At 37.6% G+C, this 24,912-nt stretch overlaps 1 long non-coding RNA gene across 1 annotated transcript in view; it reads left to right on the top strand.

Moving 5' to 3' along the window:
- Positions 1-7,228: 7,228 nt before the first annotated feature.
- The window catches only part of LOC132490830 (uncharacterized), a 70,454-nt gene continuing 52,770 nt past the window's right edge, over positions 7,229-24,912 (top strand). The window contains exons 1-2 of the long non-coding RNA XR_009532606.1: positions 7,229-7,315; positions 24,250-24,368. This is a non-coding gene — a long non-coding RNA (uncharacterized LOC132490830). The remainder of the gene's footprint in view (positions 7,316-24,249; positions 24,369-24,912) is intronic.

Raw genomic sequence — 24,912 nt, 5'->3', positions numbered from 1 at the left:
GTCCAAATCCAAAGAAGGTACAACAAGAAGAGTGAATTGCAGAATAAACTATGATCTTTAGGTCTAGACTATGATGTATTAATGCAGGTTCACCCATTGTCACTAATGTACCACTCTCATGGGGGACATTGATAATGAGGGAGGCTGTGCATGTGTGGGGACAGGGAATACATGGGAAAATCTCTGTACCTTCCCCTTGATTTTGCTGTCAACCTAAAACTGCTCTAAAAAAAAGAAGGTCTAAATTAAAAAAAAAAAAAAGACCACCTACAGAATGGGAGAAAATATTTGTAAATCATACCTCTAATATGGGATTAATATCCAAAAGATGTAACAGCTGTGACAACTCAATAACAGAAAGACCAAAATAAATAGAAAGAGTTTGAGGGCTTGAATGAGATATTTTCCAAAAAGATATACAAACACACAAATGGCAAATAAGCACATGAAAAGATGCTCAATGTAATTAGTCTTGAGTAAAATGCAAGTCAAAACTACCATGAGATATATATCACACCCATTAGGATGTCTATTATTTTTTAAAAAACTAACAGCAAATAACAAGTGTTGGTGAGAATCTGGAGAAATTGGAAACATCATGCACTGCTGGTGGGAATACATAATAAATGGTGCAGCCATTGTGGAAAACAGTTTGGTTTCTCCTCAAAAAGTTAAACCTAGAAGTACCATGTGACCTAGTAATTACACTTCCAGGTATATATCCAAAAGAATTGAAAACTGGGGCTGAAACAAAGACTTGTATGCCAATGTTCATAGCAATATTACTCACAAAAGCCAAAAGATGAAAACACAGTGCCCATCAACAGATGAATGGATAAACAAAATGTGGTATGTAGATACAATGGAATATGCTCAGCCATTAAGAGAAATTAAGCTCTGATACATGTGACAACCTTGGAAACATTTTGCTAAATGAAATAAGCCAGACACAAAAGGACAAATATTGTATTTGTATGACTCCATTTATATGAAATATCTTGAATAGGCAAATTTATAGAGACAGAAAGTGGATTCGAGTTTACCAGAGGTTGGGGGTAGGGCAGACTGTGGGGTAAGGTATTTCTTAATGGGTACAATATTACTGTTTGGAGTGATAAAAATCTTTGGAAATTGAGTGGTGATGGTTGCACAATGTTGAGGATGTAATTCATGCCACTGACTTGTCCACTTAAAAGTGACTAAAATAGAAAATTTTGTTATAGATATTTTAGCATAATAAAAATAGTTTTTAAAAAATCAAAAACTGTACTATAGAAAACACTATTTAAAGAATGGAAAGACAACCCACAGGCTGGGAGAAATTCTTTGTAAAACATATATCTGGGCTTCCCTGGTGGCGCAGTGGTTGAGAGTCCGCCTGCCGATGCAGGGGACACGGGTTCGTGCCCCGGTCCGGGAAGATCCCACATGCCACGGAGCGCTGGGCCCGTGAGCCATGCCACTGAGCCTGCGCGTCTGGAGCCTGTGCTCCGCAACGGGAGAGGCCACAACAGTGAGACGCCCGGGTACTGCAAAAAAACCCAAAAAACAAAAAACATATATCTGATAAATGATATATATCCAAAATACACAAGTAACACTTAAAACTCAACCAAAAGAAAACAAATAGCCAAATTTTAAAATAGACAAAAGATCTGAACAGACACTTCAACAAAGAAAATATGCAAATGGAAAATAAGCAAGTGAAAAGATGATCAGCATTATTTATCACTAAGGAATTACAAATTTAAACAATAATGAAATATCACTATACACTTATTAAAATGGAAAAAATCCAAAACACTGACAACACGAAATGTTTGTGATGATGTGGAGCAACAGAAGCTCTTATTCATTGCTGGTGGTAATGCAAAATGGTACAGCCACTTCAGATGATACTTTGACAGTTTCTTTCAAAGCTAAACATAGGCTTACCATGAGATTCACCAATTGCTCTCCTAGGTATTTCCTCAAATAACTTGAAAACATACTCACATAAAAACATACACACAAACATTTAGAAGGACTTTATTTATGATCATCAAAAACTGAGCACAGGGCTTCCCTGGTGGCGCAGTGGTTGAGGGTCCACCTGCCGATGCAGGGGACACGGGTTCGTGCCCCCTTCTGGGAAGATCCCACATGCCGCGGAACGGCTAGGCCCGGGAGCCGTGGCCTCTGAGCCTGCGTGTCCGGAGCCTGTGCTCTGCAACGGGAGAAGGGAGAGGCCACAACAGTGAGAGGCCCGCGTACCACAAAAAAAACCAAAAAACTGAGCACAACCAAGATTTCCTTCAGTTGGTGACAGGATAAACAAACTTGGCACATCATTAAAAGGAATATTATCCAGCTATGAAAACAAATGAGCTAATAAGCCATGAAAAGACATGGAGGAAACTTAAATGCCTATTGCTAAGTGAAAGAAGCCAGCATGACAAAGCTTCATATTGTACGCTTCCATAAGAATATGACATTTGGAAAATGCAAAACTGTAATGATGGTAAGCAGATCAGTATGTTGCCAGGAGTTCTGTGGGTGGCAGAGGAGAGCTGGTTGAATAGGCAAAACATAGGAATTTTCAGGACAGTGAAACTAATTTTGTACGATACAGCAGTGGTGAATACAAGATGTTCAGCATCTGTCAAAATCCACAGACTTTTATAGCACAAAGGATAAATCTTAATGTATACAAATTTTAAAAAATCATTTAGGAGTTTGGGGGAATCCCAGAATGGAATGCAGAAACTGAGAAAAGAATTTAAATGTATTATAAATCCCAGTTGTGGGACATTCTGCAAAATGTCTGACCAATAATCTGCAAAACTGTCAAGGTCATCGAAAACAAGAGTCTGAGAGACTGTGAAAAACCAAGAGAAGCCTAAGGAGACATGACCATTAAATGTGATGTGGTATCACTGATGAGATCCTAGAACAGGGAAAGGAAATTAGAACACAGTTAAGAAAAATAAAAGACAAACCAAGAACTGGGAGAAAATATGTGCCAGACACATTTCTGATAAAGAACTTCTATCTAAAATTATACAAATAACTCTTAAAACTCAACAACAACAAACAAGAACTAAATTTAAAAACTGGGCAGGGGTACATTAAAACTCTCTGTACTATATTTGCAATAACTCTATAAATCTAAAACTGTTCTAAAATAAAAATTTATTTTTAAAGAATTCTTAATAGTTTCATATCCACTTAAAAAACAATCCAAATATAAGGTTTCATTTCATGTTAGAATAGACAGGTTGGGACAAAGCAATGAAGTCCATTTATGTTGCATTATTCCCAAAGAATGAGTGATAGGCTCCTGCTTGTTTTATTTTTCCCTAAAGCCAAGGGATATGTGTGTGTTTGGGGGTGGGGAGAGGACAGTGGAGGAGATAATATATAACATTTTTTTCGATTTTATTATGCTGTTTTTTCACTTTTTAAAATTCTAAAGCCAGAATGTATTCTACAATAGATGGGAAGATTTAATATGGTAGAGTTTTTGTTTAGTTTGCTTTGTTTTCCTTTCTGAAAAGCAGTTACTAAATCAGTTGTGTATCTTACAATCCGTGCTATTTTATAATTGAAGAAAGATGGTATATGAACTCCATACAGGTGTAAAGAAAAATAATGTCCTTCCGAAAAGAATCTTTTGTTTCCTCTTTCAGTTCATATGACAAGCTAGCTCTTCCCTGAGGAGGAAGTTTCATTTGTTTATTTTTATACTCACAATGGTACTTTGTGAGTGCACAGGTCAAGGTTTGCTGAACACAGTTTTCCACTTTACCTTTAAATACTGTTTTACATGCATGTGCCCAAGGCCTTCTAACTGTCACCAGCCAAGTTAAAAATACTTCAACCTGGTGGTAGCTCAATGGCTTATACTTTTTGGTTTCATATCAATCCCGTAGATAATTGAGTGTGATAGTTGGATAATACCAATACTGAAACCTGTCCCAAACCTCAGCAAAAGTGCAAAATAGTTGAAATTTGCATTATTCGCTAGGCACACTCTCTTATACATGAAGATAACCATCCATTCTCTCCTCCTTAAAGCCCTTAGCTGTCCATGTGACTCCTTGAAGTGGGTAGCCTTCTACCCACCTCAGGGAAAGATTTTAATCTTCAGATTTCCTCTCTGAGTTCTCTCATCTATAGTTATTCTTTTAGAGACTCCTCCATACCTTCAGAACTTACAGATATGATCGTTGACAATGTACTAATACTAATATATTAATATAGGGGTCAGCAAATTACTGCTATGGTCCAAACCAGCTTGCTGCCTGTTTTTTTAAATAAAGTTTTATTGGAATGCACCCACACTTATTTGTTTAACATTGTCTATGGTTGCTTTTGCTCTGCAGTGGCAAGCAAAGGTGAGTATTTGCAACAGAGACCACACAGCCCAAAAAGTCTCTCTGGCCTCTTACATAAAAAGTTTCCTGACTCATGTTTTAATCTATCATTTGTGTTGGGATATAGGAAAAGGGCCTTGTAGAAACAACCCATTAAGCAAAAGTTGTGATAATAATGTTGAGATAGAGTTTATGAAATGGAGAATCTGAAAGTAAAGTCAGCCAGTATTTTGACAAGATACCTTACCCATATCATGCTATACTTAGGACTGAGATTGAGAAATATTGGTCAGATTGAAGCAAGATTCGGTGAATTTCATAAATGTTATTTTCTAAACAGTTCATGTGAATCCAGATAATGATCATTTAGTGGTGTACTTTTTTTTCTTTCTTTCACTTTTTTTTCATTTTTAATGACATTTATTTGTTTTCTTTCTAATTTACAAAAAATGCATGTTCATTGCAGACAACTAGAAATACATAAAAGCATAAAGTAAAAATTAACAATCATCCATTATCCCCACCTGCCAGAGATAACTGTCATTAGTGTTTTGATGCATTTCCTCCCAGTATTTACGTTTTTGGGTTTTTTTTTTTGTTTTTTTGTTTTTGCGGTATGCGGGCCTCTCACTGTTGTGGCCTCTCCTGTTGCGGAGCGCAGGCTTTGGATGCGCAGGCTCAGCGGCCATGGCTCCCGGGCCCAGCCGCTCCGCGGCATGTGGGATCTTCCCAGACCGGGGCACGAACCCGTGTCTCCTGCATCAGCAGGTGGACTCTCAACCACTGCGCCACCAGGGAAGCCCGTATTTTTTTAATTGCAGTATAATTGACCATGATATATCTAGTTACCATATGTCACAATACAAAAGTATTACAATATAACTGACTCTATCCCCCGTGCTGTCCATTTCATCCCTGTGACTCCTTTATTTTGTAACTGGAAGTTTGTACCTCTTAATCTCCCTCACCTATTTCACTTATCCCCCCAATCCTCTTTCCTCTGGCAACCACCTGTTTGTTCTTTGCATCTATGAGTCTGTCCTGTTTTGTTATGTTTGTTAATTTGTTTTGTTTTTCAGATTCAACATACAAGTGAAATCATATGGTATTTGTTTTTCTCTGTCTGACTTATTTCACTTAGCATAATACCCTCTAGGTCCATCCATGTTGTCACAAATGGCAAGATTTCATTCTTTTTTATGGCTGAGTAGTATTCCATTGTATATATACCACATTTTCTTTATTCATTCATCTATTGACAGGCACTTAGCTGAATATAATATCCACATAGTGTGTTGTGCTGTGTTGTGCTGGATGTTGAACTTTCAGAGAAGCTCACAAATTGGAGCATGTCTAAAGGAAACCAACCAGAATGGTGAAGAGCTTAAAACTGTCACAAAAATAAAAGCAATAGGAAAGGGACTATTTAATCAGGTGTCTTCAAATGTTTGAAGGGATGACCTGAAGTTTTATCCTTGCCTGTAGCTCTAGTCTTTGGTTCAAGATTAAATAAACAAGCAAACACACAAACAAAGGAATAAAGAAACAAACAAACCATTATAGTTGACTCAAAAGAGAATTAGCTGAATTAGGTGTACATTCATTATCATCAGGATGATAAAAGCAAGACAATGAACAGTCATTCAAGGGTTGGAAGTTAAACTAAGTTTTTCCTAAGATCCCTTCCCTAGAAAATTCTAAGATTCATAATTCTTTAGATTTCAGATGCTGTGCTGTTGATGTGGTTTAAAGAAAATGCCTCACTACAAGCATCTTTCCATAACATTCCCAATTCCTTCATAATCTGGCTCCTACCCACATATCTACCTTTGTCTTCTACTATACCAGACTTGCATCTCACAAAACTGGGGACACTTGATCATTTCTTACCTACAAAAATAACAATTTCATAGTGTTAAATCTAATAATATAAATTTTCTCCAAGCATGATATAAGTTTTCTCCAAGCATGCTTTGAATACTCTAGCAAATAGGCCTATATGGTTCCATTTCTTCAACATGAGGTAATTCTCCAAGACATTCTCTCTTCACTTCTGCTCATCTAAAGACTACCTTTCTTTTAAAGTTCTGTTTGTTCATTCATCCATGAAGACTTCTTTAGTGTCTCCAACAATCTGATTGTATCTACTTCTGCACAGCTTTAGGATTTTTCACCCAAGACAAATGATAGTATTCTATATGGTTATTTGCCTTTTCCTATAAAAGCCCTTGTTCTTATGAGTGTCGTAACCCAGCTTACACCTTGCTACTGTGTGCCTTCCCACACATTAGGGGATCAGCATATAGCTGCTGATGATAAAGCCAAAAAGTCCCAACCACAGTGCCTCTGAATCGAACTGATTCTGAATGAAACAATATAATGAGATAATTCCTCACAGATTCTCTGACCCATGACTCACTATGAAATGTGATTATTATACAGTTCTCATACTTTGCAGTTACCAGAGACAAAGCTGAGCATTTGTAGGTACATGCATATTAGGAAGGCTTTGGGCAGTGCTGTTATTGAGGTTGTTTGTGCAGAATTATGAATTAAGTAGTTCTGCCAAGGCAGATCTAATATTCTTTTCTGTGCAATGAAGTAAATCTTCAGTTTCTACATTCACTTCCTTTTTCATCCCTTTCTCTCTCCGAAATTTATTTTGCAAGAACACTTTAATGCATTTATCTTTTTCCCTCAGCTTGTGAAATTAGTCATCCCTGGGATGCATAATTGAGAGGTGTCCTATTACACCCATGGGATTACAGGCTTTATGAATCACTCTGACATGAGAAAAATGTTTGTATAAGGAACACTAGATTTATGTGAAAAGGGTACAAAGACTTTTTAATAACCCTGGCTCTCGGTTTGGGCAGGTCTACAAGGGAGAATTTCTATACATGCAGCCTGAAAATTACATATCGCTGGCAACATTTAAATGTGAAAATACCCTCATGCAGGTAGGTGCTTTTTAACTGAGAATTTACAATGTACATTTTCATTGGTTTCTCCCCTCAGAAACATAAGACTTTAACACGTTGGAAGAGAATGTCTTTAAATCTCAGATCAGTGCATGGCAGACCTTTAAAACTGGAATTACAATTTCCTCAAGCATAGGGACATATGTGGTGTAGAAAAGAAATAATTTTCTTTAAAGAAAAACTAGTAGGATGAGTTGTCCGAGAGTGAATATGAAATGCTCTGCCCATCTTTCAGAATGCCACAGCAACTTTCTAAAACTTGGATGGTTAGCTATATTCTACTTGAAATCAGGGGTTTTGTTTTATTAGCCAGAAGTTCTAGAGTTCTAAATTCATTATGGTCAAGACATTATGTATGTGTGTATTTGTCTGTGTGTGTGGTGTTTATAATTTAATTTACATTCACTAAAATTAGTTTTAGTCTATTAAGAAAAAAATTTGAGAACACTGGCGGCTCCTTGTTAGTCAGGAACCACTGGAATTTCACTAAATGATTTTTAGTCTAGTGAGGTGCTTTCTTAAATGAAGTGGCCAATACTGGTGACTTGGAGTTTTGGACCTAAGAAAAGTGTGGTTTGTGGTTAAAAACCCTAAGACTTCTAGTTCTCTGAAAGGTCCTCTTTGGTGCTCCTTTTCTCTCCATCTTACTTTTGAAGTGTTCTAACATATTTACTTTTCAGAAACCGCTTTCATGAAAATATCTGAAGCTCTTTCACATAAATGGAAATGAATCATCGAATAAAATAACTGAGCTGCAATGGGGATTTGAATCCCATCAAATCCAACTCCTTTATAATTCTAGAGAAACAAGACATAGTCCAAAGAAGTTGTATGCAACCAAATTATTGAATATCTAGATTCATGAAAAGTATGTCATTCCTTCTCACCACTGCCCTTTTAACTCTGTTGTATCAAATACTTCTTCCCTGTTCTGGGATAAAATCTTAGGTTGAAAGTATTGCTTTTCCAGCTCCTATTAGATATTAATGATTAGTGTGAGTGAATAGTATAATTTTTCAGCCATTAAAAAGCTTAATGTTTGTTTCTCACAGTTCTGGAGGCTGAGACATCTAGGATCAGGGTGCCAGTCAATTTGGTTCCTGGGTAGGATACTCTTCCTGGCTTGCAGATCGGCACCTTCTTGATGTGTCTACACCTGACAGAGAGGAAAAAAGAGAGAGCCCGCTCTGTCTCTTCCTCTTCTTGTAAGATCCCCGATCCAAATGAATTAAACGCCACTCTATGACTTCATTTAACCTTAATACCTCCTAAAAGCCCTGTCTTCAAATAAGCCCCATTGTCACTTTGGGGATTACTGCTTCAACAGGTGAATTTGTGGGCCTGCTGGGGATGGGAGGCATAATGCAGTTCATATCAATTCCAAAGCTTCACTCTTTTGTCTAATTCATAACTAAAGTTTTGGGAAGGGATCACCTTTGCTCAGGTCTATTTGATTATTCTTCCTGGTTTTTGCATTCCTCTCCCATCACAAAACTGTTCCTTTTATCTGGGGGAGGGGGTACAGATAGAAAAAAAAAAAAAAGAAGGGGAAGTGGTATCATGTAGTTCTCTCTTAGCTGTCCATGCATGTGGGCAGATCTTCAAAAGTTAGTCATTTTTAGGGTGTCTTTGAGGGTTCTTCAAAGACACCTGCCATTATCAAGAGATCCCGCTGCAGACTCCATGTGGCATGATGTCTCCTCTAGTTGACTGTGTATGACACCTTCCTCAGTCCCTGCTTCCAGATGTCCCGTAGAGACGCTCCCTGCTGTGTCCCTTGCCCCTCTAATGACATTCTTATTCCTGCTCCCTTTTCAGATAACTCAAATCCAACTTTCTCTGTGTCCTCAGAAATATCTACCTAGCTTGTGAGAAAGAAACAAGAATCCTGTTCCAAGCACTTTAGGAACTCCAATTTATTTTATTATCACACAACTTATTTGAATTATTTCCACAGAACCACAGAAAAATTAGTCACACACAATGAACACGCAGTAAGTGGTAGAGGTGAGATTTGATCTAAAGCAGAAGCACTTCAGAACATACATGCCTAACCGTCCTACCACGCTGAGGGAGCAACCAGGGGTGTTTCTTTCCCTCTACGTCTGTCCTCACTCTGTCATCTGAGGCAGCTGTAGTCTCAGTTACCTTTCCAGGCATAAGTCAGGAAACCCAACCCAAGGAGCTATGCCACAATTCTAGGCTCTGCAAGGATTCCCTAGGAGCCTGCCTCACCAGATTTGTGTGAAAAGTACCATCTGCTCTCCCTTGTGAGGAAGAGGAGAAAACCAGGATCATAATGTCTCTGAAGAAATTCTCCTTGATGAATTCTCATAGGGTCCACATAGTTTTGCTGAGCTAAAGATCAAGGAAGAAATTTGAGAACCCCTCATTTGTAAATCCTATTCAGATGGCCTAGAACCTCCCATTAGAACATCAGGGTCCTTGGTACCTGACATTTTCAGCTTTGAGGTCTCAGCTGAAACTGCCAAGAGGGGAAACATCCCATTTTAACGTTCTATTTAGCAAATTGCTCAGTATCATACAAACAACTATGGCAAAGCCAGAAAGTTGTCACCTGTCTCGAAACACATTAAATTATTAAATCTTTTTTATTAGAAAAAAATTTTTTTCAGGGATCAAACCTAAAGGGTAAAATAGCAATGTATGTGGGTATGTTCCTGTGGGGTGTTTATGTGTATGTGTTTAATGTCTGCTATCCTTTCTCCCTTTTTCTAATAACAGAAGCCTGATTTTCTTCTAAGGAACTTCTCTGCCCATACCTTGGGCTATGTAATTCAGGCAAGGTTTTCCCAGTTCCCATAGTTCTAGGGATGGATATGTGAACTCAGTCCAGCCAATCATCAAATTCTATTTCTCTGACAGCAATAACTGGCTGAGGGATTTACAAGTGACATGATTTAGTTCAGTGAGAACTTCCTTAGACTTATTCTGGAATTTTTTGAAAACAAGTGCTTTATTTATTCTGGGCTTACTAAACTGGTTGAATCTAATTGGTAGTCAATTTTACCACCAATGGAAATGACCTACCTAAGTAAGAAGCCAAAACACAGAAAACAGTCCAAAAAGAGAAAAAGAATCATGATGGTGTAATCAGAAACACTAGATCCAGTCATGTCAGATGCAAAAGACCTGAAATTTTCAATTGTATTGAATTAATACATTCATTTATCAATCAACTCGCAACTAAAAGATCATAATCAAGTATTGTTTTCAACATTAGTGAAAGATAAACAGTTTTCACAGGGGCTATCATTAAGTGTTGATTGATCTTCCTGACCCTCCTGAAATCACATTTCACGTGCAGTTGATTTCCCTATGCCTATGCCCCAGACACCATCAATGCCCTATCTACATCTCTTTGGTAATCTCATTTGTTCAGAACGATTGGCTTCCACCTTCAAGGACCCAAGACTCTTTGCTTGAGGGTTTCAAGCCATGGAAGATTTTTCTGCTCATTTGTTGATAGGTCAGGATTTCTGGGCAGTTTATGCCTCCTGGGAGCAGTCCCCAACAAATGACTGTCAGAAGGTAGTAGATAAATACCCTAGTTCCCTGAGATGACACACAGCCTACCAGAGGTCACTAGCTAGATTGAGCCACTATACTCACAGAGGTAGCCTGCTCAATAATAAACTATTATTATTGGCTTCCTTTTTTATCCTAATTCACCAGTTGCCACTTCCATATTGGTTTCTTGAGATCACCTCCCAAATAAACTACGTGCACTCAGGGTCTATTTGGGGGAAATTCAATCAGAGACACTTTGCCTTGACTATATGTCCTCCAACACACATACATGTGTAGTAGTGATTATTCATACTATCACCGTACATAGACAGACATCACTACCCTTGGGTTTCAAAAGCACCTCAAGTACCACTTCATCCCTGATCTATCTCACTGGGGCAAGTGAAAGGCAGAGAGGATCTCTTTAGTTGTATCCTTTTCATTTTTGAGGCTCTTAACCACTCTATACATAGGAGGACCTTATCCCAAGACAACATCTTAACCTGTCTCCCAGAATTGTCCTAACCTAGACAGACACTGAGACAGAGGAGTGAGACAGGTAGCCCTCTTAGAGAAAGGAATCACAGACTTTATCCTGAATCTCTGAAAATCAGAGACTCTTCCTTCCTACCTAAAGGAAATGGGACAAGAAGAGATTTTCCATACAATTTATCATGCATTCTGGGATAATTTTTTTTAATTCTCCAGTTCTTTTTTTTAATTGAGATATAATTGACATGTAACACTGTGTAAGTTTAAGATGTACAATGTGTGGATTTGATACATTTATATATTGTAATATGATTAGCATCATAGCATTATTTAACACATCTTTCACATCGCATAATCATCATTTCCTTTTTTGTAGTGAGAACAATTAAAATCTAGTCTCTTAGCCACTTTGAAATTTATAATACAGTATGGTTGACTATTATCACTATGCTGTACATTAGATCTCCAGGACTTATTCATCTACTAATTGCAAGTTTGTACCCTTTATATTTTTCAGGCTTTATCCCACTATTAAATTACCAGAAAGCAAGTTACCTAGGTCCTGACTAGATCCTATGATCAATTACATTCTAGGATAATTTTGAAAGTAAAATAAGAAAAAAAGCGAGTGTGATATCATAAGTAAACAACAAATCTCTCTTAAAACTTTGTCTAATATGACTGGTTTCATGGTGGGCCTCTGCTGACATTCATAGGTCATGTCCCATGCTAACATTCATGCCCAGTCCCTGATGTTCTGCTATCTAGATGTCTTGCTGGCTCCCAGGGCCAAAGCTTGTAGCTGTTGAACTCATGGTGCATTTTTTGGCTACAGTGAGGCACGCTATCTCTCTTCCTTCTTGATTCAGTTTCCTCTCAGTTCCTGATGGATATAGAACAGTATGCCATCTCTCCATCGTAAACATAACCTCCTACTTGGCAACCCACCAATCACCTGTGCTCTCAACTCACCGTCCACACTACATGGGACATCAAAGAGGCTCTGAAGTGACCCTAGAAATTCTGTGTCTGACCATGTCACTCTGTCCTCCTAAATGAACCAGGCTGCCCCATGGTGGTGTGGATATCTCACACAGCAATCTCCTCCTTGGTACACAGCTACGAAGAAGGGGAGTAGGGCAAGAATACACTGCCCTTGGTATTACCATCATTTACCAAGCATACTGCCTTTCTCTGGGTCAAAGCTGGAAGAGGAAAGTCTGGATATAGCATCTGACCTCTTGGAAACATTAATATATTTTCCATTTTTACCTTTCTAAATACATGAACTAATAATCTTGGCACTAATAGACCTAAAGTATCCATCTGCTGAAGGAAGATTAGAATTTATTACAAAAGGAAACCATTTATTACATTGAGAATAAAAGGAAGAAGGAGATATTCTGCTTCTGATATGCAAATTAGATAATGCAGTAAGAAAAGTGCCTTGTAAGCCAGGACATTGTCTTGAAAAATGATCTCCTAAACTTTTTTCATCTGTTTTCTTCACACTTTTGCATTTCAATAACCAAGCCTGAAGGATCAGAGTTTCCATTCAGTGTAGAGAAAATACCCCTGTCTATTAAGATTTGAGAGGAGGTCAGAGACACAAAAGAGGATGAGACAGAGGGGAAAGCTCCCAGCTGATGGCAAAAGAAGGGGAGGTGGGAAGATAACAGAAGAGGAGAGAGAAGAGATATTGATTGACTAGAGAGCAAGACTGTCAGACAAGTCTTGAGCTTTGATCATCCATACCAACCCATGATCTTGCCAGGCAGAAGGGGACCCTGAGATTAAACTATTCTCATCACCTTTGGTTTCTATGTGGCATAAAAAGGACTTGGACATGATTGAGAATCTGGTATGGAGTTTGGCAGTTGGGATAGCTTGGACAGAGACAGATGGCTTTAAAGAAAGAGCTACAGAACAGACCACCAGATGGAGCCCAAGTGAGCATCACAACTTGACAGCAAAGGGGTCGATAGTACCATCAGGGACTGAGGTGAGGCTGGGCCCCCATTTCTTTATCCCACCCACTGGACTTTTTTTCCAAGCTCTCAGAAAGAACACCCCACCCCAGCTGCAGATTGGTACAAATTGCTAAGTGGGTAAGCAGCAACAAGGTAGAAAGAGAACATTGCCCCAGACACAGGGGTGGAGGACATGAGGTGGGGTGGGAGCAGAGGTAGCTGTGTCCAAAGATAGCAATGCTTCCCTCTCTCACCCCTCACCCCAGAAACTTAGTCACCACTTTGGCATAAAAGCAAAGGAGAAGAGGTGACTCAAACTGAGCTTTTCTTTTTTCCAGAAAAACTGAGTATTGATTTACCTAAAGGAATTATATACATTATCTAATTGGGTTAAGTTTTAAATTGGATTGGGTATTTAGTAATTTCTTTTCCCAGTCTCTGGTGGATGAGGGTTATCTTTGCCCATATGAGTTATAGCAAGAATTCAATTTTTGAATCCTATTACATTAGGATTCTCTCTCATATGTATTAGACTCAAAATCCCATCCAATCACTTGCTCCTCCATTTCAACAGCCTAGATAAAGAAATAAAACAGGACATATGCTGCAGTAAGTCTAGTTTGGGCTGTTTTTTAGGAATAACGAAATCTGCCTCCAAATCCTCATTAGCTGCTTGATGAGCTGAACCAAGCAATGGGGAAATCTTCACAGTTAAACATTTAGCCTGAGGCCCACAAGGCCAAGTTCTTCTTCTTTTTGTCCTGACAGCCTCCTCTTCCCTTACCCTATTGATATCTTTAAGTAGTGGGCTATATAAACCTTTATAAGACACATAGCACAATCCAGTCCCTGTGTTGGAGGAAAGAAAAGAGAGGTACTCATATAGGTCTAATTATATCATATATCCTATTTATCCTTCCTATTAAAGACTCAGTCAATTTTGTCCCCCCAAGTCCTTATAACGAGTGAGGGCATGACATGTACACTAGGTAGCAGTGGCTCCGCTCCCTTCCTCTCCTTTCTGCTTTTTCTTTCAGACATAACCAAGAGTCCTCCCTGAAGATTTTGGTTGCTAGAGCAGTGTGGTAACACGATCCTCTGCTCACTACCTAAGAATATTTGCAGGCAAGTTGCATAAAAGTTGAGTCCTACATGTGATTTTACTTCAGTCGTGAAAGACTCCATGAAGCAAACTTTGTGCACACTTTTTTCCATGCTTCTCAACTGGGGTATGAGTTTTTTCATGTGTGGGAGTGAGCCAGCAAGGGTGAGAAATCACCAACTAACATTTTCCCAAAGAATCAATTATACTTAAAGACTTGAATAAAAATCATTATTAAATTCACATGAATTTATGCTGAAGCAGCACTTCCAAGTAGTTTCAAACTTGAAGTGGGCAACTTCAAGCTAAAGTCCCAAGCCATCCCACACTCTCTCCCACCCCCTCCCACCGCCCTCCATTCCTCAGAGACACAGGCTGTGCCCATCCCCTGCCAAACGTACTCATTTTGTAGAGATTAGAAGCTTTGGATTTCTTTGAATAGGCCCAGACTCAAGAGTGGACATATTTAGGAGTAGAGTTGCTTTAGGGAAATTTTCTACTACTATAGCCCAACAGTGAAGCTGTGTCAGAATTTGGGGCAGCATATTATTGTATATACACTCAAGACAATCCGACGTGCAGGTTCTTGATACAAATTCTCAGAGGCAGACTTCTTGAATATTTAGATACAAATTATCCATATTCAGTGAGCTAAGCAATACCAATTAGGTTTTGAAAGGAAGAAGATTAGAAATTATACTCATATAAACTATGTTATTATTTGGGCCTGACTCTGTGTGTGTGTGTGTCCATTTTCTACTCCAGAGTGGAGTTTGTTCTGCAAGCTACCGGCTTGGTTAAAAAGCTTTGGAAACATGAGTGCAGCTCCAGTCATAACATTTAGACCTCCATTTCAATCCCATAATAGTTAGCTTAAGTAATGTCTAAATATTTCTTTAAGCCACAATATCCTATTTTCAGCAATGGACTCTAAATCATAATACACTGTATTTGACTATATTCTGACTTGGAATAAGGCCCTGTGTGGAATGGTTGTGAGCTCCTTTGAGATTTGTTAACTACACCAAGGTATAAAGTAAGACTGGCAAAAGGAAATATGTTCGAATCCTTGCTCTGACAGAATAATTTAGAAAAAAAAATGTTATCCGTATGCTCTGCATCTGATCTGGTTCTATCTTCATATCTGCTTCACAATGAGCAGAAGCACCTCTGTGCCTATTAAAAGGCCAAGAGCTATCTTTGAATTTACAATGATGTGCAATTAAGGAGAAGTTATTTCAGTTATCAAAAAAATACAGTAACTCAACTGGTCATAGTTAAGAAAGTGTATAAATTCCAAAGACATTCAAAACATATGGCTTTGGATGCTTCTCCCTTCCCATAATTGATGTGTTAGCTGTTCATGGGTGAAAGTACATACAGCACATCTTAGTAACATCTGCTTCAAGTTAGGGTTAATTGATTTCCATTTGTGTGTGTGTGTGTGTGTCTCCCCTTTTTTTCCCCCCCCCGAAATATATTAGAAGATACAGATTGAGGGAAAAAGTGTATTTGCAGACAAGATGTTCAATTTCTATGCATGCTTTAAAAGAGAAATATACAACAAATAAGAAACTTTCTGGAATTTTTCACTATACCATTACTCAGTTGTGAAAATTTTCTCTGAAATCATAACTGAGACTTAGTGAGTGATTAGTATGTTCTAGTCACTCTGTTAAGTACTTTGCACTCATTATCTTTATTAATCACAAAAACAACAACCTCATAGGGTCAGCTTTTTTCATAGACGTGATTTTTGAATGTGAAAATAACTTGCCTAAGGGCAAAACTCTAGCCAAAAGAACAGCCAGGATTCTCACATAAGTGGTTGAAAGTGGTTGATACCAAAGCCTTCCTTGTATAATTGTACTAATGAATTATAAAATGCCATAGTGACCACGCTATGGCCTTGATAGTGCTGTGTGTGGTGTCTTACACAAGGTACTTACAGGTTTAGAGAAAACTTACAAAACCAGCTGCCACAGTCCAAAGGCCGTCTCACAATATTTGACAACTTACTGGGACTGAATTTTTATTCCAGTAGTCTACGTGACTTTTCACAAGTCTCTAAAGCTCTCAGAATCTGGGTGTCCTAAGGTAAATTGGTTATACCTGGCTGACGTATCCAGTAGGATTGTTACAAAGGTCCAGGGAGTTAATCTGTATTGAAATGTTTTGCATACTCTAAAGGATAATTTTACAAAGTGTTAAGTCAAAAATTTGCTTTCCAGAAATGGTAACAGATGTTCTGAGTGGAAATGGTTCCCGGGCAAATTAGTTTGGGAAACTCGGCATACTGTGGTAAATATCCCCTGTGTAGAGGACATGTGTTGTCTTATTTAGAATCTCTGCCAATTCTTTTCTGGTCATGAGACCTATGCTATTGGGGCATTTCTCCCTCCTCCCAGTATATGGTGCTGGTGGAGTTGCTATTCACCCAGGGAAAACAGCAGGACACACAACCTTCATTTTTAGCCTCTGCAAGAATTGTGGCATAGCAAGGTCTAAGGATGTGAACCCAGAGCTGCTGGCAGCCATGCCCTGCATGGTAGAATCAACCTGCAGTATAGACAACACCATCCAACTGCCTTTTAAGCTACTTCAGTTTGGAATTCTGCTTAATATACTGTTCATAGAAATTCACTATGAGAAATACTAGAAAATACTAGCAGATTTCAATGAAACATAGTTTGAAAATTCAAACATATGAAATGGATTTCTGTTTATTAATTTAAGTCATAGTCACCAAGGAGCCACAAAAAATGCTACTTATATACTAATAAATTGTGAAACTAAATAGGATACTTATTGGGCTGGAATTACTTGCAGTGTTGTTGAAGAGAGAAACTAAGCATTAATAAAGAAATTGACAAAGTACTTTAGAATATTCCTTTTAATTTTGATATTCTGAGGATTTTTTCCCCAAAAGGCTCTAGCCAAGAGTTCTTTTTTTGATTCTCATGGCAATATTCTCAGAAGATCATTGATATATGACTACCAACTGCATTTTCTGTATATTCAGGGCCTAATAAAATGGTCAGAACTGTGTAAATCCCCTAAAAATCTATAGTGTTGTTGGTACATTTTTCAGCCATCACATCATGATGATTTTGTTGTCTCAATATGATAATGGATCAAAATGTTTCAGATTCACTTTATAATAATCTATTGGGCAAAAACAAACAGAGAGAGAGAAAGGAAGTTTTCAAAATGTAAATGATGTTCTAAAGGTAAGGCCATAGCAGCTTAACTCTGTGACAATGTAATCTTAAATGTTAAAATATTTTCAAAAATGTAGATATTTGGAATTATGGAGCTTTAGCCTAAGCCTAACTTGGTCTTCATCTAATATCCTAAGTATCAAATTATAGACCTTAATTGGCTGAATCTGCACATTCAGTAAAAAATTATTGAATTAAATGGCATCTTCTGGTGTGAAATCATAGCCCCACTTCCAGGAGAAGCCATGAGTCTCCAAAAACCGTGACATATCTGTTAGCATGTTTTCAATAAGTAACAGAGCATGCTATTTAAAGTGGCTTAAAACATAAGACAACTTATTAATGCACAAAGATTTTATCATTGACCCAGGATCTGTCCATCTTTTCTTTCTAATTCCTTAGCTTCACCTTCAGGCTTATCTCTTCCACATAACTGCAAGTTGGCTATAGTAGCTGTAAATATTGCATCGTCACCCAGAAAGATTACAAAAAGTCCATATATTTTCTTTGGGTCTCTTATTAATGAAAATAACAATTTTCCTAGTTGCTTCCAACAGACCTTCCCTTGGCTTGAATTGCATCATGGGACCGTCTTTCTACTGGAAAGATGAATAGTTGTCTTAAACTAACCAATATTTACCTTCCTATGGTAGAGAGAATGGTCTCCTGATATCTCAAAAAAAAAAAAGTCATGCTTCTGTGTGAGCATGGAAGGATGGAGGAGAGGGACAGCAGTGTTTACCACAAGTCCCTTGAAAATAAAATTTTCTAGTACACAATTTAAAAAAGAAAAGAACAGTTAAAAAGAAGAAAATGTAAATTTAAAATAATCTGAGGAAAATTAAAATAAAATAGATATTACTTTTAAAATTGTCAATAAATAAATAATAGTGCATTTTATATTATGATTGGAAATTATGTTCAGAGAAAACTAGTGGAACCAAAATTAAAAGGAAAAACTTACTTGAAAAAAATAGCCTCCCACAACTAAATTAGGGCAAAAGAGAGCTATATAAATTATTACAATTTTGTTAACGTTCTTTTATCCTGCCCTATGAAATGTCTCCAATTGGCATCTAGACAATATACTTAATCAGGTTCACAGATTGAAGTTTTCTACTACAATTAATTTGACTGCTTTATAAGTAGATTTTTTAATATATGTGTACATATACTCTTTTTTTAAGAACTGATACTGGTTCTGTAGAAGGAGAGAAGCAGAGCTCAACCTAGATTGCTATTGTTTACAAAAAACATTCTCTACAAGATGGCTTTTATATACACCTGTGAAATATTTATCTCTCTGTAAATGAATGTGTTGGCACTCTGCCCCACAGAATTTAACAAATTTGAAATGTAAGTGTAGAAATTAACCCTTCCTAATCCCTTTCATTAAATCAGATGTTTCTATCATCTGACAAAAAAATGTTTGATAGGGGCTCTAATTATGCTTCCCCATCCTCCCACTAGAGCCTATATTTTGGGGACAGAAGTTAAAAATGAGTGCTTCCTTTCAGATGTTAGAACACCAGCCAAGCACTTCAGAGAGTAACTCACCCCAAAGGTGAGGATGTGGTTTACTGTGAGCAGAGGCACCAAAGCAGGCCTTGTGCTGCTTGCTCTCTTCTGAATGCTGCCTCCCTCTGCCACTTGAGCTAGACAGTCTTGCCTCCAGGATAGAAAGCACTCTGCTTTCCAGAGCTTCCTCTACCATTACACATGGGCACATTTTCATATGACCTTACAGCTTCTGGGCCTCGTGTAAATTTCCTATTGCTTCAGACTATCTTTCATCAGCTTTATTGTTATCTAAGTGTCAGGACTAAGGAGATACAGATACCCATGGTATAACTGAAAAGAAGAGTAATCCACACATTCTTTCACTGTTCATTTAATAAGCATTTATTACCTGCCAGGAACTGTGGATAAAGATACCAAACTTATCCCTACACTCAAAGACTGGTCCCTACACTCAAGGAGCTTTCAGCTAGGATGGAAAAAGATTTCCATGAAAATGGAAATCAAAAGAAAGCTGGAGTAGGAATAATAATAACAGAGAAGATAGACCTTAAAATAAAGACTATTACAAGAGACAAGGAAGGACACTACATAATGATCAAGGGATCAATCCAAGAAGATATTACAGTTGTAAATATTTATGCACCCAACATAGGAGCACCTCAATACATGAGGCAAATGCTAATAGCCATAAAAGTGGAAATCAACAGTAACACAATAATAGTGTGGGACTTTTAACACCCCACTTACACAAATGGACATATCATCCAGACAGAAAATAAACAGGGAAACACAAGCTTTAAATGACACAATAAGCCAAATAGACTTAACGGATATTTATAGGATATTCTACCTGAAAGTGGCAGAATACACTTTCTTCTCAAGTGCTCACGGAACATTCTCCAGGATAGATCACATGTTGGGTCACAAATCAAGCCTCGATAAATTTAAGAATATTGAAATTGTATCAAGCATCTTTTCTGACCACAGTGCTATGAGATTAGAAATCAATTAGAGGAAAAAAAATTGTAAAAAATACAAACACATGCAGGCTAAAGAATATGCTACTAAATAACCAAGAGATCACTGAAGAAATCAAAGAGGAAATCAAAAAATACCTAGAAACAAATGACAATGAAAACACGACAACCCAAAATCTATGGAATGCAACAAAAGCAGTTCTAAGAGGGAAGTTTATAGCAATACAATCCTACCTCAAGAAACAAGAAAAATCTCAAATAAACAACCTAACCTTACACAGAGAGAACAACAAACAAAACACAAAGTTAGTAGAAGGAAAGAAAGCATAGAGATCAGAGCAGAAATAAATGAAAGAGAAACAAAGAAAATAATAGCAAAGATCAAAAAAACTAAAAGCTGGTTCTCTGAGAAGATAAACAAAATTGATAAACCTTTAGCCAGACTCATCAAGAAAGAAAGGGAGAGGACTCAATAAAATTAGAAATGAAAAAAGAGAAGTTACAACTGACACCACAGAAATACAAAGGATCATAAGAGACTACTTCAAGCAACTATATGCCAATAAAATGGACAACCTGGAAGAAATGGACAAATTCTTAGAAAAGCACAACCTTCTGAGACTGAACCAGGAGGAAATAGAAAATATGATCAGACCAATCACAAGCAATGAAATTGAAACTGTGATTAAAAATCTTCCAGCAAACAAAAGTCCAGGACCAGATGGCTTCACAGATGAATTCTATCACACATTTAGAGAAGAGCTAACACCTATACTTCTCAAACTCTTCCAAAAAATTGCAGAGGGAGGAACACCCCCAAACTTGATCAATGAGGCCACCAACACCCTGATACCAAAACCAGACAAAGATATCACAAAAAAGTAAAATTACAGACCAATATCACTGATGAACATAGACGCAAAAATCCTCAACAAAATACTAGCAAACCTAATCCAACAACACATTAAACGGATCATACACCATGATCAAGTGGGATTTATACTGGGGATGCAAGGATTCTTCAATATATGCAAATCAATCAATGTGATACACCATATTAACAAATTGAAGAATAAAAACCATATGATTATCTCAATAGATTCAGAAAAAGCTTTTGACAAAATTCAACACCCACTTACAATAAAAACTCTCCAGAAAATGGGCACAGAGGGAACCTACCTTAACATAATAATGGCCATATATGACAAACCCACAGCAAACATTATTCTGAATGGTGAAAAACTGAAAGCATTTCCTCTAAAATCAGGAACAAGACAAGGGTGTCCACTCTTGCCACCATTATTCAACATAGCCTTGGAAGTCCTAGCCATGGCAATTAGAGAAGAAAAAGAAATAAAAGGAATCCAAATTGTAAAAGAAGTAAAACTGTCCCTGTTTGCAGATGACATAATACTATACATAGAAAGTCCTAAAGATGCCAGCAAAAAACTGCTAGAGTTAATCAATGAATTTAACAAAGTTGCAGGATACAAAATTAATACACAGAAATCTCTTGCATACCTATACACTAACAATGAAAGATCAGAAAGAGAAATTAAGGAAACAATCCCATTTACCATTACAACAAAAAGAATAAAATACCTAGGAATAAACTTACCTAAGGAGGCAAAAGACCAGGACACAGAAAACTATAAGACACTGATGAAAGAAATCAAAGACAACACTAACAGATGGAGAGATATACCATGTTCTTGGTTTGGAAGAATCAATATTGTGAAAAAGACTCTATTACCCAAAGCAATTTACAGAGTCAATGCAATCCCTATCAAATTACCAATGGAATTTTTCACAGAACTAGAACAAAATATTTTACAATTTGTATGGAAACAAAAAAACCCAAATGGCGAAAGCAATCTTGAGAAAGAAAAACAGAACTGGAGGAATCAGGCTCCCTGGCTTCAGACTATACTACAAAGCTATAGTAATCAAGACAATATGGTACTGGCACAAAACAGAAACATAGATCAATGGAACTGGATAGAAAGCCCAGAGATAAACCCATGCACTTATGGTCACCTAATATATGACAAAGGAGGCAAGAATACACAATGGAGAAAAGACGGTCTTTTCAATAAGTGGTCTGGGAAAACTGGACAGCTACATGTAAAAGAATGAAATTAGAACACTCCGTAACATCATACACAATAATAAACTCAAAATGGATTAAAGACCTGAATTTAAGGCACTATAAAACTTAGAGGAAAACATAGGCAGAACACACTTTGACAAAAATTGCAGCAGGATCTTTGTTGACCCACCTCCTAGAGTAATGAAAATAAAAACAAAAATAAACAAATGGGACCTAATTAAACTTAAAAGCTTTTGTGCAGCAAAGGAAACCATAAACGAGACAAAAAGACAACCCTCAGAATGGGGGAAAATATTTTCAAATGAAGCAACTGATAATGGATTAGTCTCCAATATATACAAGCAGCTCATGCAGCTCAATATCAAAAAAACAAACAACCCAATCCAAAACTGGGCAGAAGACCTAAATAGACATTTCTCCAAAGAAGACATGCAGATGGCCAAAAAACACATGAAAAGATGCTCAACATCACTAATTATTAGAGTAATGCAAATCAAAACTACAATGAGGTATCACCTCACACTGGTCAGAATGGCCATTACCAAAAAATGTACAAACAATAAATGCTGGAGAGGGTGTGGAGAAAAGGGAAGCCTCATGCACTGTTGGTTGGAGCGTAAATTGATACAGCCACTATGGAGAACAGTATAGAGGTTCCTTATAAACTAAACATAGAACTACCATATGATCCAGCAATCCCACTACTGGGCATATACCCAGAGAAAACCATAATTCAAAAAGACACATGCACCCCATTGTTCATAGCAGCACTACTTACAATAGCCAGGACATGGAAGCAACCTAAATGTCCATCAACAGAGGAATGGATAAAGAAGATCTGGTACATATATACAATGGAATATTACTTGGCCATAAAAAGGAATGAAATTGGGTCACTTGTAGAGATGTGGTTGGACCTAGAGAGTGTCATACAGAGTGAAGTAAGTCAGAAAGAGCAAAACAAATATTGTATATTAACACATATATGTGGAATCTAGAAAAATGGTATAGATGATCCTATTTGCCAAGCAGAAATAGAGACACAGACATAGAGAACAAACGTATGGATACCAAGGGGGTAGGAGGGGAGAGTGGGAGAAATTGGGAGATTGGGATTGACACATATACACTATTGATACTATGTATAAAATAGATAGCTAATGAGAACATACTGTATAGCACAGGGGACTCTACTTAATACACTGTGGTGAACTGAATGGGAAGAAAGTCCAAAAGGGAGGGGATATATGTATATGTATGGCTAATTCATTTTACTGTACAGTAGAAACTAACACAACATAGTAAAGTAACTATACTCCAATAAAAATTAATTAAAAATAAAATAAAAAAGCTTTCAGCTAGAGAGAAAGAGATAAAATGATAAAAATTAATAAGTTGAGGGCTTCCCTGGTGGCGCAGTGGTTGAGAGTCCGCCTGCCGATGCAGGGGACACGGGTTCATGCCCTGGTCCGGGAAGATCCCACATGCCGCGGAGTGGCTAGGCCGGTGAGCCATGGCCGCTGAGCCTGCGCGTCCGGAGCCTGTGCTCCGCAACGAGAGAGGCCACAGCAGTGAGAGGCCCGCATACCAAAAAAAAAAAATTAATAAGTTGAGGAAGATTAAGAAGTGACAGGAAAGATGTACAATGTACAAGTAGGCTACCAAGGAGGAACACTTCCTGAGGGATTCAGAAAAAAAAAATGTAGAGGGATGATATTTTGTTCATATAAATAGATTCACTCTATTCCACCATTACAAAATGAATGCATTCTCTTAGCAAGTGGATAACTCCATGTCTCCAAATAATCACCAAGTAGACTTAATACTGGATTTACCCAGTCCTGCTTGGTGGCATAGGTTTAAATTTCACCTTCTCTCAAAACAATATTTGTAGTCACTAATTTTACAATATGTTCTTCTGAAAGATGATAAAGTATGGCAATCATTATTAATGAAAATATTCACTGTCATTATTTGTTTAACAAACAGAGACAGCAACCTAAGCTTAAGCTCAGTACGTGCATGAGATTGCCCACTGGGATCCTTAAAATCTTACAAGAAATAGACTTGGAATCTGTACACCATGTCACCAGGCGATGAATTGAAAGGTATGTTGTTTAAGTTCTGTTTACTCTGCAGGCACTTTTTTGACTCACTGCTAGAAGTAACTATAAAAACTCCTCATGAGCTAAGATAGTTTAAGTTGTCAACTTCACGAAAGAGGCCATAATCCATGGATCATTGACCAGACAGATAGTGAGAGGTAGCCTGTCATATCAAAGCTTAGTAATAATGTTGATTGTAGCTTGGTAAACTGGAGGATGAGCTAAAAATCCTTCAGTATTCTCCAAGGGGCTTCTCAACTGGAAAGAGCAATTCAGTCAATTACTCAATATTTATCCCAGGTTCTCACAAATCCTTTCCAGCACTGTGCTTGTCTAGACTAAAAACTCAATTAGTTCCTTCAGGCCCCCAAACTTACAAGCCTTCAGCTCTAAAATGTCCAGTCTCAGTCACTGCCAGGCACAAATAATGTGATTAATCCTTCCTAACTGAAGGTCTTTGCTGCTTCTGCTTTTTCTGAAAACTTCCATAGACTCATCAGCAGGGACCTGAATGACATAATATTTTTCCACATTGGTATCTCTCATT

Source organism: Mesoplodon densirostris, chromosome 5 (assembly GCF_025265405.1).
Source record: "Mesoplodon densirostris isolate mMesDen1 chromosome 5, mMesDen1 primary haplotype, whole genome shotgun sequence".
NCBI lineage: Eukaryota > Metazoa > Chordata > Mammalia > Artiodactyla > Ziphiidae > Mesoplodon > Mesoplodon densirostris.
This window is presented reverse-complemented; position numbering and strand designations above follow the sequence as displayed.